The sequence below is a fragment of the Equus asinus genome, chromosome 2 (assembly GCF_041296235.1).
Source record: "Equus asinus isolate D_3611 breed Donkey chromosome 2, EquAss-T2T_v2, whole genome shotgun sequence".
Taxonomy (NCBI): Eukaryota; Metazoa; Chordata; class Mammalia; order Perissodactyla; family Equidae; genus Equus; species Equus asinus.
The window spans coordinates 4769714-4786590 of NC_091791.1; positions in this window are offsets into that span (position 1 = coordinate 4769714).

The window sequence follows — 16877 nt, forward strand, 5'->3', positions numbered from 1 at the left end:
GACTGCAGGTGGAGCTGGTGGGAAGATGCCTAGGTGTAGACACATTAAGCCTTATTGGTCCAGGCCTCCAGTGGAAACATCACAGCAGTGGGATAAATGGGTCTGGAGGTCAGAGGCCAGGGCCTGGCTGCTTGGGCATTTCATCACTGCTGGTGGTGGCAGCGGGAGGAGCATCAGGGGAGTGAGAAATGTAGGGGAAATTTCTAAGTTCCAATTCACTTCATACACTGGCTTTGCCCCCTGCTAGCTGTGACAAACTATTTCATCCCTGTGGGCCTCAGTTTCTCCATTTGTAAGATGGAGACAATTCCTTCTACCTCTGGTTGGTTGAAAGATTTAAATGAGGTAATGTGTGTGCAGGGCCTGGCACAGAGAGCACCATGTGGCTCCTTGATCATCAACAGCCGCTGTTCCAGCCATCTCCCTTCTCCCTCCACGTGCTTTCTTCTCCTTCCCTCCTCATCCTCCTGTTCTGCGGCTTACTCCTTGGAAACTAGTCTCAAAGAGAATCTGCAGAATGACCAGAGAGGAGGCCAGGCCGCATGCATGTTGTCAGTGCTCAGTTTTTGACTCAGGTGCAGGGTCAGAGGGCAAAGGAGGGATGAGGTGAGGCTCAGGTGTGGCAGCACCTTGACGGAGCCTGGGGTTGCAGACTGGTCCATCTTCCATTCGCCTTGCCATGGGTCAGTTCCTGACTCTCAGGGCACAGGGTGGTGGTCTGGTCCAGGCCCCTGCTCTGACCAAGTGACTCAGAGCCCCCTTCATCCTGTTCTCTGAGATGTGGCCAATTGTGTCCTTGTTGACCCCATGGGTGACTTAGGCTACATGATGAAACAACATTTTGAGTTAATAGTTGGTATTTTTTTGTCCCTAAATGTTTGGCTAACTCTATTCCCAGTACCTTTGGGTTCCTTTGATCGAAATACAGGACAGAAAGCACAAGTAGGTCCAGAACAATTGCCTTGTGGCCTTTAGTATTCTAGCAGGGGGTTCTCAAAGAGAGGATTGTGCTGGGTTGGAAGGGGAGAAAGATGGGGCCCTCTGAGGACAGCAGGAGATGTCAGCATGTGGGAGCATCTCCACAGCCAGAGGCAGACAGAACTCTTCCTGATTCGTGGATCTGGGCCCTGCTGACTCCTGCCCTGAGCCTGGGAGGGAGCAAAGCCTCAGAAGAGGATGGCAGACGGGTCTCCTGGGAGGCCTGGGCTCCTGGCATGAGAGTGATTCCTGCGTCCAAACTGCCCTGGAGGGAGCAGAACCACTTGCCTCCAGGCCTTTTTGGAGGGCCTTTCCTGCTCCAGCACCCCCACCCTCCCAGATTCTGGTGTGCCCCAAGAAAGGGAGGGGCCCTCTGCAATGGTGGAGACTGAGGTTCCTGCAGTGGGTGGAGTAGGAGCTCAGCATGGGATCTTGTCATGAGAAGGATGTAAACTAATTTATTTCGCTTCTTTAGGAACAATGTTCATACACACTTAATGTAGCTTGAGGAAGGACGTGCTCTAAGGCGGCCCCATGGCACCAGCTGTACTGTTCAAAGATGCAGCCAGGTTGACTCACCAGCCCTGGTACCCCCGTGTGCTGAAACGGCTAGGCCCCGACCTGCCATCTTTGGTGTGTAGGAACGGGCATGTGAGTGTTGTGAGGGATGAGAGGGACGAGGCAGGCCAGCTGCTTCCTTTTCCAGGTGGCAAAGCAGCGGCCAGAGGGATGGTGGGACTTGACCAAGAGAGCTTAGTGAGTTCCGGGCAGAACCGGCATGGAGCCCAGCCTCTAACATGAAGTCCAGAGCTCTTCATGCTACACCACCTGCTGACTAGTCTGGCCTCCGAAGGGAAGAAGGAACGGGAGACCACCGCTCCCCGCTGCAGGGTTGTCAAGGCCCCGGGTGTGGAGACACGAGGGGCAGACTGATTCCTTTGGAGGATTTTGCCCCAAAGCTCTAAAGTAGGTATAGAGTTCTAAATTCCAGTAATTGCTACTAAACAATTGTTCAAAATTCTTTGAGCATGTGGTCCTCAAAACTCTTTCTTTGGTTTGACGTTAATTGGGGTGTTTGTGCTTTGACTTGTGGATGTTATTTCCCCATGGGTGGGCGCTGCAGGAGCCGGTTTCCACTTCCCACATGACGCCCTATTCTGTGTTTGGTGGTACCATCCTCCTCTCAGAGGCAGAGCAGGAAACCATTTTCATCAACCATCTTCTTGTCCAGCTGTGCTACAGTCAGTACAAGAGTCCCCTGTATAGATCCAAGGAGGGCTAGAAACCGACTTGATTATCAATACATTCCTGGGAGGTAGACCCTGGGAAATGTAGCCAGAGCCCCCTGGGGCCACCCCATGGATAACGTTTGGAGCAGCCTCAAAAGACTTGGAAACTCATCAACAGCTCTCTCCTCTCTCTCCTCCTCCACCTCCTCCTCTTGTTTGAGAATTCTTCTGACACTGATCTGCAGTCAGGACTCAAAATTAAATTCTTCTGCATTATTAAATTGAGTATTTGGCTTAATATTTTAAAATCTGAGACCAGTTGAGACCCAAAAGCACTCCATCAGTGCCTCATGTTCCTGTTGAAATTAAAAGCTTGCTGGAAAAAAGCACAGCAGAAGGATGGCTGCAGAGCGTTCCCCGGGGGCCGTGGTCTGTTTATGGGTCTCTGAGCATTTTTTTCCAAGCTCATGTTCTAAGCTCCCTCAAACCTCCTGAGTGTATTCACCAAAATGGAACTGCAAAGTGCCAAAACTGGAATCCATTCTTTTATTTTCTTCTTCTCAGCTCCTCTAACGCGGTCTGACTCTGAGATTGTATCACACCCCGCTCAACCCCCTTGAAGAGTCTGGACGCGATCAAACCGCAGTGAACGCATTTTGAACCCTTACTTTGTATTTCAGCAGCTCATTTGGTTCTCAAATATGAAAAAGTGCAAATTTCCTGTTGGCTTGGAATTAGTTTAAGTTTTTTTCTCTCCTACTCCAAGACAAATCAAATGAGAACATTCAGGATATCCTAGACATGGAAGCTTGAGCTCATAGATCAAAATGCCTCATTTGCCTTTCCTAGTGATGTTTTTGCTCCATGTAAAATTATAGCAGAACTTGGCAACCCAGCCCATGTATAGAGTTCCTGGGAAATATGTCAATTTTATGTCTGATTTTTATTACTAAGATCTGGGTGCTCTGTGGATCTAAATGCAGTATACAATCCCAGGAACTCCATTTGTCTATTTGTTTGGTGTATTTACTTCTGTCTCCTTCTACATGGCTTTTTGATTTTTTTTCTATTCTAACAGCATATGTTTAAGTTTATAAATAAAACTGACAATGCTTGCTGATACCTGTTGTGAATAAGGAAATAGTGCTACTTTCTCGGATTGGGTGACGAAACTCTGATACTTTCTCCAGCCCTGCAAAGACCCTTCCTACTGTACAGATACAGATGCATTCTCTTCCTTCTGGCAAGACATGGCAGCACCTGAGGGTGAGCAGCTGTACCTGGAAACATCTTGCATCTCTATTTGCTTGAAGTTCTGTGGGCCCTTTGGTGAGTTCAAAGTAATAAACCCTGAATGGAGCTTGAGTTGGGAAGACAGGAAACTCACAAAGCCAATTTGTCCTCTGAACGGGATTTCTCACAGTGTTGTCTACAGACCACTGACCAGCCAAGATTGTCTAACCGGTGGTCCTGAGCCAGTTTGTCACTTTGGGATGAAACACTAGTGAAATATTATCCTCTTTCGAGGTTGTGAATATATCTGAACTAAATTCATATTCTAATTAATTGTTAGATTTTAAAGGCGACTCATCAAGTGTGAGCTTTGAGAGAGGATGCAATGTGTCCAAGTTGACATAGATGAAGGGCGCAGGGTTTGAACTTGGGCGCCATTCCCAAAGCCCCCTTATTTATTTTGCATTGTGATCCTTGCAGTGGAGGAGTCTGATACGGTAATGCGGGGGGTAATTAATTACACTTATTTAGCTAAAGCATTTAACTTAAGCCTTCTGGCTATAAAACTAAAAGATATTTTTTGTTCAAAATTGGGGAAAACTGCAAAGTGTGTGAAGAAAAGCATAGATGGAGGCAGTCATACCCGCGAGATCTTCCTTTTGAATTTGTGAATCAAATTGGGCTTATGATTTTGTATCCTTCTTATCGGTTGCTTCCCTTGTTGTTAAATATTCTTTGGGAAGATGATTTTCAATACTGAGCAGTATTCTGTCCATTGGAAGCACCATTACCAGTTTAACTAGCCCACTATTATTGGGGATTCAATTTGTTTCCCATTTATCGCTGCTACAGAAAAAACTTTTCTGAACCTCTTACACTTAAGTACTCGAGCACAATTCTGAAAGCCTGGAAGTGAATTCCTTTGGTAAAGGATGTGTACACTTCTTTTACATTTTATTATCAAATTGCCCTCCAAAGTTGTTATAACAGTAAGACTTTTGCCAACAGTCTGTGAGAATGCCTCTTTTCGCAGAACCTTCAAAGAAACTGTGTCCTCATTAAAAATTAAAAATAGCGGCCATTTATTAAGCAAAACTCGATAGCTTCTTTTATTTTAATCTCCATTTCCTTCACAATAGTGAAGTTGGACATTCGTAATGTTTTATTGACTTTATTTCTTCATTTTGTGAATTGACTGTTTTTTCCATTGAGTTATTCGTCTTTTTCTCGTTGGTTTACAAGAAATCTTTATAAAGTAAACAGATCCACTTTTTGTAATGTGATGGAAATTATTCTCCTAGAATGTAGTGGGCTCTTTTGTTTATGATATATCATTTTAATATTTAATTAAGGTAGTTAGAGCTGTCTCTTTCTTTATAATTTCTTTCTTTGTGTCGTGCTGAGAAAGACTTTCGTGTTCTAAGATCAGATAATTAACAATCTACATTGCATTCCAGTTCTTTTATAATTTTACTATTTATATTTTACCTTTTCATCTAACAGGTATTAAAGTGTACGCCATGAGGTAAAGCTCAAACTTTTCTTTTTTTGCTTTAAATAATTAAGAAATCATACCAACATTTAAAAAATTATCATCCTTTTGCCACTGATTTTAAAATGACACTTCATCGTGTATCACGTCCATGTGTGTCTCTGAACTTTCGCATGTGGTTCCCTTTGGGGCCAGTTTATTAAATTTGCTATTAGTGCAGATACTGCGACAGACTTCATGGACTTTGTTTTCATTATCTTTTCCATCTGATATAAGGAAACTATGTATTTTTGTATATTTATATAGCTACAAACCACTTCATAGAGATTTTGTGCATTGTGATGTTTTTTCATCACGGAATTTTCTGGGAAGAAAATTGTATCAGCTGCATATAATAACATGTAACTCGTATTTTTTAGTACTATTTCTAACTTGCCATTTTGACACAATTTATGGGTGTTTATGACAACGTACATTTGTCTTACTTCTTCCATCTTATAATTTAGTTCTTTTATTTTCTTGCTTGATTCTTACTTATATGTTGTGCTTTGTTCTTGGAGTACACGTCCTCTAACAACTCTTTTTCAAAAGTATCCTTCTGTCCAGCACCTTGAAAGCAATGTTCTCAGAGGGACCTTTCATGAGCCTCACACAGTTTTTACCCATTGCCAAATAAGAAGGAGCCTATTGGGCCTGGCGTTTCCACAAAGCGGGAAGATAGAGTCCCTTTGCTTCTTCCCCCAGTCTTCCTTGAGATACTGTTAGAATCCCCTTCTATGGGGCTGGCCCAGTGGCACAGTGGTTAAATTCACATGTTCTGCTTTTGTGGCCCCAGGTTCACAGGTTCAGATCCCAGGTGCAGATGTGGCACTGCTTGGCAAGCCATGCTGTGGCAGGCATCCCACAGATAAAGTAGAGGAAGATGGGCATGGATGTTAGCTCAGGGCCAGTCTTCTACAGCAAAAAGAGGAGTATTGGCAGCACATGTTAGCTCAGGGCTAATCTTCCTCAAAAAAAAAAAAAAAAGAATCCCCTTCTTGGATTTTAGCTCTAGACTTGGTTGATAAACGTTCATACTACAGATCCAGGGTCATAGAGTGATGGAGGTCAGAGGGGACTTGGAATTGCAGGCAGCTTCAGGGGGAAAACATCCTTCCTACACTGTGTCCTCTTGTTTAGGGAAGTGGCCCATGGAGCCTGGGTTTGTGTGTGATCATGCTTCCAGAGAAGCCATCAGAATGACTTTCCCCACCTCTTCCTGTGCTGCTGTTGGCCAGCCAGAGACAAGTTCCATCTACCAGGCTGGATTTCGCTTGGGGTAACTCCCATATAATCTCAAGGACCACTGATTCCAAATGTTTCTTCCTTCCCATCAGCTGTGGCTCACTGAGGTGCTGCACACTGGAGGTAACTAAGGGCACCCTTCCAGAGTCTCCCTCCTGAATTGTAGGAGAAGGCTCTGGGGTCTACTGTACTGAAAAACAGCTGCATTAATGCAATGTTACCATCGGCAGTGCATCTAGCAGATGTTCTTGACGTTTGGGAGGGTGAGAACGGGCACCCCAGGTTCCAGCTCTGTTGGAGATTTCACACCTTTATACATACACTTACCCAATAACTCTTTAACTTTCTCAGAAGACAAATATTAGATGCAGCTCCTCCCCTCATTCAGCTGGACTTAAGGAGAAATAGCTGAACACGCATCCACTTACAAATTTCAAATCAATTTAAACAAATTGTACCATTGGTCATCAAAGACTTTCCAGTCTTGACTCACTGTTAAAGACACCGTGATAAGAAAAGATAAGTATTTTATCATCACAAATATTTTTCCCATGGAAATTGACTGCAGAACCTTCAGACTCTTCGAACTGTCTTTCCTTTGCTTTACTTCTCCAAGGTCCTTCGAAAAGTCGATGAATCTATGGACTTGTTCTTGGTGCCAGAATCATGAGATGTTTCGTTCTGTTGATCCATCCTAAAATATAAGGATGTGCCCCCAAGTGGATTCAAGTCCATCAGAATAATTTATCACGAGCATGTCATCTGAGGGTTTATTTATAATTTTAGCTTATATTATCTCGTTTCCTCTTAAGATATAAGCAAAACACACACACGTTTGCACACATGCACAGTGATTTGGTGGGGATTGTATACAAAGATTTATGTTTTATCCTCTTTGTCAAATTTTAAGCTCAAGGGTTCCTCCCGATTCCACCCCTTAGACCTACATTACCTTGCCCTCCACTCAGACCCTTCCTGATTTTACAGACAGGTGTTGGGTTCATGCCTGGCTGGCTTTGCCCTTCAAACCGGAGCCCCCAGCTATGAAGGCTCGCAGGTGCAGATATGAGGGCTCCGTGATCATTTTGCTGTTCTTCTCTGAAGGTTTGGTTCAACAGTAGAATGCCGTTCTTTGTTTTGTTTCCTGTACTGTTTCCTCCAGGCAAAACTTGGCATTAGTCAGATCTGTCTTGGCCTCCATCCAAGCAATTTAGTCCCACAAGTTTCTCATTATGAAATGGGTTCACCTGTAGGATGGTCCCATGGTCTGGACACCAAGCCCACATTATTATTATTAAGACGCTGCTTCTGTACAACATATGTTTTCAGCACAGACTGTTAATTTCCCCGTATCCATGCCTAGAGAGGTTCCTTTAGGGCTGGCACATCTTTGTTCTTGTGGGGAATTGGGAGAACAGCTAGCTGAATTTCCAGCTGTCCTCTTCACATTACTGTTTAAAATTAGAGACGACAAAGACCACAATTATAAAAAACAAATTGCCAGCATGTCTGTTCGTAGGCTCCAGGAAGGGCCTTTCAATCGCTCTGGCTCTTTGAGCAAGCATTTCCATTCAGGTCACTATTAAACCATGATTACAGTACATATAACTGTCCTTTTGTTTTAAAGAAGGCATGGGTTACTTCGGCCCATTTCTATCATGCTACTCCAAGGCTGATCTTTTCTCAGGTTAAAAGAGAAAGATTACACACTGAGGTCACTCCACAAATGTTTTGCATTAGTGCAGAAATTGCCTTCATGTACTAAGATGTTTAAGCACCTACGAAGTTGTCGCCAGCCATCTGGGCTGCTGGGAACACTAAATCAATCTGTTGTATGCACAAAGCCAAGTAATTTATCTGTCAGGTAGTATTTCATTTAAAACATATTTCTGTGCAAAATGAAATACGTAAAATAGTCCATTTCCATACCCGAGTCTGGCGGTTCCCATTATTTCACGGATAAAATTGTCTTTTTAATGGAGCAAGGAGGTCCTTGGGCTCATTGGCCTTCGACTTCAGAAGGAGCTTCTATTTACATTATGCAAATATCCAGTCGCTGTTAGGAGAAGTCACAGGAGCCTGTGTGATTGTCATGTCTCTCGCAACCTACCTCTGAGTGTCCTTCAGGTCAACACTTGTATCAGAAGGTCAGTTGAGGTTTTCCACGATGACTTCATGACAAAGTATCTGTCCATTATCCAATTTGACACAGTTAGAAGCCAGAGCTCAATTTCATAGCCTTATACTGAGAGCTGGGCGAGCTTTATGAAGCTTGAGTTTCATCTCCCTCTCAGATTTATGCGCCTCCACTCTCCAAATGTGGAAGAGCCTTCTGGCATCCCCTCGTGTCTCCACTGTCAGACACCAATTTGCATTACAGGAAGTGTGCATTTGTTGTACACCCTGCATAGACCTGTTCTGTTAAATTATTCCCTTTTTCAATCACAAAAACCAAGCAGGAGTTGGATAAAAAATAACTGGCTCTCTTCCACCATTTTTGTGTTTTTTTTCCTATAAATAAATGAATCATTTGTAAGTTGATGCATTTAATATGGGGATCCCAGTCTGGTATCATTTCTCCAGACCTGGAATCTGATTAATGACACACCGTCTGCGCTGAATTTATGTTCCTCTTCACCTGGGGAAATGCAGTTTGTTCTTCCTTCACAAACAGAAAGGAACCGTGCGGAATCAGGTTTCTCATACCTGCGTGTGCCAAAGGGGTAACAGAAAAGGGCTGTGGAATGTGTTTAGAAAAGGCTGCTTGGGAAGAGAAAGGCCCTTTTGTACATTTGAAAATATTATTGCTGAGTCCAACTGTTTGTGTCCTATTGGGTTAGTTTTCACTCCTTCAAAATGTATCTATTTCTACTTAAAGATGCTCCGTGTGCTGAGATGTTTAACCATCTACCTACTGAGGTACCAGGCCACTCTGTGCATCACTATTGACTTCTCTCCCTCTTATGAGCTTCTCTTCCTCCCCGACCTCACTTCGGGCCAGCGAAGGCCACGGTGCCTCCTTGTTGCGCCTCTGGAGATGACTGCAGAGTTAACTACCTGACTGTATAATTCCTGGTGAGTTCCATACAGACTGGTGCTAAATCCCCATTCCTTAAATGTTTCTAAATGTCAAAAAGAGATACTATGATCATTTTGGTGCCTCATCCAAGCATGCATGGTAGGCTAAGTCTGGGGTGAGATTTTAGGACTGCAGGAATATAGCCTCACCAAAAAATGACCTGATAATTCCAGTTCCCCGTTCAATGGATTGGATGACAAGGACACTCAAAAACTGCTCAGGCTCATAAGTGCACTGAGAGAGCAGAAAAGTGATTGATCCAAGTGCACAGCCAGTGCCCCTGGCTGCTCCCAAGAGAGCTGTGCCATCGCTGGGTGCTGGAAAAGCAACTGCCCACCACTCCTCTCTGCTCCCTGGCTTTCTCTGAACTTGTGTTCCAAGGTCTCCCCATCCATTTCTGTCCAGGGCAGCAGAGTTGCCGTCCACCTCACATTTTCTGCGTGCTGTGTGCTCTCCTGGTGGGGTCTCTGGTGGCTTCCCCTGATCTTCAGGAGCTAGGAGCCGCTCCTCAGCACCCCCTCCCAGACACCAACCTCTTCCTCCTCATAACTCACTGCTCACTGTCCCCTCTCCCTTTCCTCCCGCCAAAACATCCCTCTCTCATTCTCCAGTGCTCCGGGCTGGCTCTCTTCTACCGAGTTGGCACGCCAGCATAGGCAGTCACCGCTGTAAGGGACATTTTCTCCATCTCTGCACCTGATGACCTCCTACACATCCTCAGGCCTCAGCCTTGTGCAGAAGCAGGTAGCTCAGTGGCCCAAGGATCTGACGTCTGACTTCTTGTGTCATTCAGCATCACCACTGACCTGGGCTGATGCCCCGGGGGCACACACTCCATTCTCTGCATGGTTGCATTGGCTGTCCTCTTACATTTCTTCTGTCCCTGGGAGACAACCTAGCTGCTCTTGTTCATTCAGCTCATCAACAAATACTTTCTGAGCACCAACCACATGCCAGGCAGTTCTGGGTGCTGGATACAGCGTGAACAGGCGGTGAGGCTCCAAGTCCTGCTGTCAAGGTGCTGTGGTCTCAGCCACTCCAGTTGTTGCTTTGAGAAGTGCTGCCAGGCCTCCACTGGCTTTGCTTTGCCTCTTGAGGCCAGATTCCAGCCCACCACCTTGAACCTAAATCCCACGTGGTCAGGTGGAACTGTAGACTATGTGTTTAGTTGGGTGCAAGCCCACTCCTGTGCCACCAGCCTCCAGGAATGGGGAAGAGGTTAGTGGACAGCAATCAAGGTTGGGGTGGAGCAGGTATTGGGCATGGGATACAGGCTTTACCGCAAATATTCTGCAAGAGTTTCAGAACCCTCTCCATGATTTGGCAGGGGGTTGGGTTTCACAGCCTCTGCAAAGCTGGTTCGACTCTGTTCACCAGGATAACCGCCACTTGCCTCTCTGGGTCCTGTGTGCAAGTGCATGAGTGTCCCAAGGCCTGGTGAGATGTTGGAGCCATGTAGCTGATCAGCTGGCCCTCTTCTGAGAGCTGGATTTCCCCGGGAGATTGATTAAGGCCATGCGTGGCTGCTCTCTGTCAGAGAAGGTGGGGATTGAACTCATTCTCTGTTATTAGAGTGACATTTCCCCAATGGGACAATTGGCAGAAGATGCCATGGGGTGTGTTTCCCCACAGGAACACAATATCTTGTCCTCTTACCCCTTCTGGTGTAGAGTGACTTAGCAGGAACAGTAAGTAGAGGGGAGTTATGCCCTCAGAGCACGTTAGGATGACCCAGTCCAGGAAGTGAGCTCTGAGGTTGGCACTGGCTGGGAGCGATTTTATAACACTAAATAATGTGCTCTTCCTATTTGTAAAATTATTTTATTTTAGGGGAGAAGCAGAGCTTTGAGAGGAAAGATTATGGTCACCATGCTTAATTAACAGCAGACATGAAGCACGTCTCTGTGGACAGACCCACATGAAGTCTACACTCAGATTATCCTGATGGTTAAGAAAGGGCAAAACTACACTTATTTAATCTACAGAATCTGATCGAATCAGATTAGTATACATTTCAAGTTTTCAGGCAATGTTAATGGATTAAGAGTGTGTACATGGTCAAATAGCACGCATGCGTGTGTGTGTATGTCCTTGTTGCTAGCTCAACACAGCTCTTTTGTGCACGAGTGCCCCAGGTTTTCTGAAATCCAGAGAGGGGACGCTGTGAGGGGACACAGGGGTATTTCCTGGAGGACTTCTACATCTCTCTTTCCTTCTCAGAACCCGTACACTGGCTGCTTGGGGAAATGGATTTGTTTTTATCCAAAGGGTAGCCTTGAGATGCAGGCAGGAAGGGGAGATGACGTGGCCTCAGACACCTGATGTGTTCCAGCCCCATGCCGGGGGAAGGGAACCTCCTTTCCCTTCCAGGGAACACTAAACACAGCCCTGTACCACCTGCCTGTCAGGCGCCTTGTCAACTAGGAGGTCCCCCAAGGCCTGTTTAGTGGGAAATAGCAGAATCAGGCTGGCCCTGTCCACCGCGGGAGCACGGGCTGCGAGGTTTGCCCTCTTGGTTTGCATTCCCAGGTAATGGTCCTCTAAACAGTGGCAAGGCCACTCATTGGAACTGACACTCTGTGATGGGCTTAGACAAACACAGGGGCCTGGCTGGCCTCCTGGAGCCCCGTGATGGGGAGTGACCCAACATGGTTATCATTTGATTGAAACGATCAGCTCATTTCCCATAGGTCATGGGATATCAGTCGGGCTCCAAATCGGAAAAGACTGGGCCTCATTGCCTGATTACAGGCAGCAGCCCCAGCTGACTTCAAGGATGTGTGTTGTAAAGTGCTGTTTCCTCCTGTTTACAGCCAGAACACAGAAGGCGGGGCGATGCCTCGAGGAAGCTCCTTCTTGCACATCTGCACACTGTAGATCCGGTAGTGGAGGATCACAGAAGGCTGTGAGCCCTGCCCGGGTGCAGTGGGGGTAGGGGGCAGTACCCTCCATATGTGTTTGAGGAAGGCGCCTGGGTGTACAAAGCTATAAGGAAAGAGGAAGTATATGTTTTTCCTGAGCTACCCTTGCAAAAAACCGCAGACTGGGTGGCTCAGAACAGCAGAAACTCATTGTCTCTAGGTTCTGGAGGCCAGAGACCAAAATCATGGTGTTTACAGGGCCACACTCCCTCAGAAGCTGCTAGCGGATGATCTGTTCCTCTCTCCCAGCTTCTGGTGGCCTCAGGCGTGCCTTGGGTCGTGGATGTGTCACTCCAATCCTCTGTCTTTACATGGCGTTCTTCTCGTGTCTCTGCATCCAAATTTCCCCTTTTTGTAAGGACACCAGTCACAACGGATTAGGGTCCTCCCTAGTGACCTCATTTTAACTTGGCTACTTCTAATAAGATCTTATTTCCAAACAAGGTTGCGTTCTGAGGTACCAGGGGTTAGAACAGCAATGTATCTTTTGAGGGGGATACAACTCAAAATCTAACAAGAAGGAAAACCAAAGAAGTGAAATTAGTAGCTTGAAGAGATATCTGTGCTCCCAGGCTCATTGCAGCACTAGTTACAACAGGCGAGATGTGGAAACCACCTAATGTCTGTCAACAGATGAACTGTCAAAGAGACTGTGGTGTATGGACGCCACGGAATATGATTCAGTCTTCAAAAATGAAGGTGATCCTGCCATTGCCAACGTGAAGGGACCTGGAGGACATCATGAGAAGTGGAATGAGCCAGACACAGAAAGAACGAACTACATATCTCACTTACGCATGGAATCTAAAAACGTCAAATACGTAGAAGCAAAGAGTAGAATGGTGGTTACCTAGGTAGGGAGGAGGGTGAAATGGAGAGATGTTGGCCAAAGGGAGTTGCAGCGACTTGAGATGAATGAGTGTAGGGATCTAATTAATGTACAGAATGATGACAATCGTTAATAACACTGTATCAAATGCTGGAAATCTGCTGAGAGTAGATTTCAGGTGCTCTCACCAACACACACATAAGGTAACTATGTGAGGAAGTAGGATGTTAACTAGCTTGCCCAATTAACCCTGCAGCCATGGTGTCTGCGGATGGTCCTGCTCACATCCACCTCAGCTTTGCTTTGTTTCTGGCAGAGGCTGGAGACCTGAACAGCTTTCCTGATGCCCAGACTGAAGAGACCTCCTGCCATCTTGCCAATGGGAACTCATTCTCCACATAACAATCTGTTTTCAGAACCTTCTGGCTGATCGTGGCACAAAAAATGAAAACCCACCCTGAGCCTTGGCATATTCTCTGTGAATGATTATTCTGGATATTGGCCTCCTAGAACCTTCTGCAATGGCTATGAAAGGTAGCCCTGGCCTTGGATAATGTAGTGGACTCCGCCTAGGATAAACTCGAAGGAGAGAGGAAGCATGCCTTGAGTGGGCTGGGAGCTCTCTGGAGCAGCCCCCGAGGCCCCTGGCATGCTGTCCAATGAGATATACCTTGTGACAGCCCTGTGGGTCCCTGACACAGAGGCACCCCTGACTGCCATCCTGCATGAGCACCACCTGGAACAGCCCAAGATTTTGCTTGGAAGAGTTTGCCGGCAGCGTGTCATAAGTTATTAGTGAGAGAGAAAAGCTGGGCCCAGCTCAAGGCACAGAAAAGACTGGAGATGGTGGACTTAGCTGTGGAGCACAGGGCTGAAGGATGGAGGAGGTGTGCAGGAGCCACAGCAGGGGCTCAGAACCCTTCGTTTCATCTTGCTGTTATCTATGTGGTGTGTTCCTTTTTCTAAAATTTATTTATTTATTTTGGCTGAGGAAGATTAGCCCTGAGCTAACATCTGTGCCAATCTTCCTCCACTTTATACGTGGGTCACTACCACAGCATGGCTGATGAGCACTGTATATCCACACCCAGGATCCAAACCCGTGAACTCTGGCCGCCAAAGAGGAGTATACCAAACTTAACCACTACACCACAGGACCAGCCCCCATGGTGTGTTTCTTATTAAGCATTATTTAGAAATGAACTGTTCCTCCTCATCCCTTTCATCTCTCTCTCTCTCGTTTTCCTCCCTTACAATTGCCAGAGGATTTGAGCCCACTGAGGCTCCTGGAATTACTGTGGTGAGCAGGTTACACCACAGGTGGGATGCCCTGTTGACTGAGTATTTGCTGCAGCAGCCAGCAAATACGATTCTGAGTATTTCTTTTTTAAACTTGAGTTTTTGACCTGCTAGCTCTCTTTAGTGTATAAATACTTATTTAATTAATGACAGAAATCTGTGTTTTTCTGTCTTGCAAAACTATGAATGAAATTAATAGTAATGAATAACCAAATGTGCTCTGGATTTGAATTCAAGGTAGAAGCCATTTCCATGAAAACAAGACTTAAACAAAAGAGAGATACAGCAACTTATTTTTCGAAAAACACAGGACAATTGATCCACATCACAAAGTGGGTAGGGAGAGATGAACACAGAAGCTGGAAAGTTTTTCCTTTTTTGCATGCGTTTCAGCTTCAATTTTGCTTTCAGGCGTAGATATGGGTCAGCGTATGCAGTTCACAGCTATCGTTTGTGCCATGGAACAATGCTACCCGCCAGCAACACTCAGCTTCATCGGCAGGATGCCCAAAAGCATAGCCTTCTTGGGTCTTTCAACGACTACATCAGCATGAAATATCTCCATGAGATGCCTCTGGGACGTGCCTTACTCTGTGAGGGGGAAAGTTCAGGTTGCTCTCTTAGATCCCAGAGATTTGAATAAGTGATGGGCTCAAATTCTTGCCAAGAAGATTCTGTCATGGGGTTTTAAAAATCCTCAATGATGATGAGGTTCTAGAATAAACTTCCTTAATGGACAAAGCAGGCATGAAGTCCCTCCTTCCTTGGCCAACAGGCCTGGGGGGAAATGAGGGGTCCAGACGAGGAAGATGCAGGTCCCCACTGCTCTGGGCAGGGGAGAGGAGAGGGGTGCCTTAGTGGGTCCCAGGAAGTGGTGAAGGTCGGTGAAGGGGATTTTAGCCTGGCCAATGCTGAAGTGGCAGCAAGGAGATCAGAAATCCCTTTGCTGTGTGATGGCTGTGTCCTCTACTGGGAACAGTGTTTGGGGTAGCCTATCCTTCCTCATAGTTTCATGCTAAGGCCTCTGTCCCCCCGCAGTGTCTACCACACAGTGGTCTTTTTCAAGTGGCTTCTTCTAGTGGAAGTTCTTTAGCAAGAGGCCTTCTCACTAGGAGATCGATCGTCCATGTCCCAGGGCACCTTTCCAGGCTGATCTGTGACAAGGCTGCAGCGTTTGGCTCCCTCCTCCATCATTCACCCCTGACCTCATCTGCATTCTCAGTTTCTGGAAACTTCACAGCCCACACCATAAAAACCGCCTCAGAACCAGGCCCTGGGAAATTGCAGTCCTCTCGAGAACACACATGCGCCCACCAGGCCCTGACCCCGATTTCTCCAGGTGCTCTCCAAACGTCGCGTCAGTATTCTCTTACACACCTCTCTCCACCCACCTGAGCACAGGGATCCTCAGCACCTAGGGAGACCACAGACCCTTCAAGGAGGAGGCTTTTTCTCCTCCTTCACTGGAGAGCTTGCGGACACCATTGGGTTTGAGGGGCTGCTGAAGACTTGTGGGTATAGCAGCGTCACCCGGCCTGCCGACAGAGAGTCTCAGGGGGCAACTGCGAAAGCTCCCCATTAACCAACTTGCCATGGAGCACATGTGCGTGCATGTGCACCCACAAACACATGGAGGCAGAAAACGGGGTGCAGACACCCCTAAATCCTCCTGTGCCACCCTTGGCTCTGGGCCTCCTTGGCTCCTGGCCCCCTTGGCTCCTTGCCATCCGCTACTTGCTCCCAGGCTCAGGCCCCCGGGCCCCTGCTCCCCAGCTCCCGTCTTCTGTGTTTCCTCCCCAGGCTGAGTTAGGGGCCCCTCCTCTGGTTTCCATGGCAGTATCTAGCCACTTCTGTCATAACGGTCATCACCTCGCATTGAAAGAATCTTGACATCATCTTGCTCTCATTAGACTGGGGCCTTTTTGAAAGCAGGGAGCATGTCTTTCGTTTCTAAAGCCCCCAGAGTCAGCACGTAAGGGGAGGGTAAATGTGGAATGATTATATATCTCCAGTTCTCTCTCTCTACCCAGACCCTTCCCTATCCATCTCTATCTATTTCTACATCTGTATTTGTATCTCCATTTATCTATCGGTCTATCTATCTATTATTTTTGTCTGTATTATGTCTGTACCTATCTATATCCAAACCATATCCATCTACATCTGTATATATATGGGTAGCTACTTGTCTCCGTATATATCTATATTCATCTGTCTATATCTATATTCATATTTATCTACTTGTACGCTTTCTCAGGTCTCCCTCTGTAAGTCATCTTATACAGACATCCCTGGAGCACCACGCCCGGGGCTGGGATCACAACCATGCTCACTATTTTCTGCGAAGGCAGAGCCAGGCCCATTGCTGCTTCTTGTTCAGCGCCTCTTCCCTGACTTCTCGTTCTTCCTGTTTCAGGACAGTGGAACTGAACCATCTGTAGCCACGTAAGTTTATAGAGCAGCTCTTGTTCTTTGCCTCTAGAACTACTTTTTTCTCCTGCAAACAAGACACAGGACTGATTTTCTAATGTTC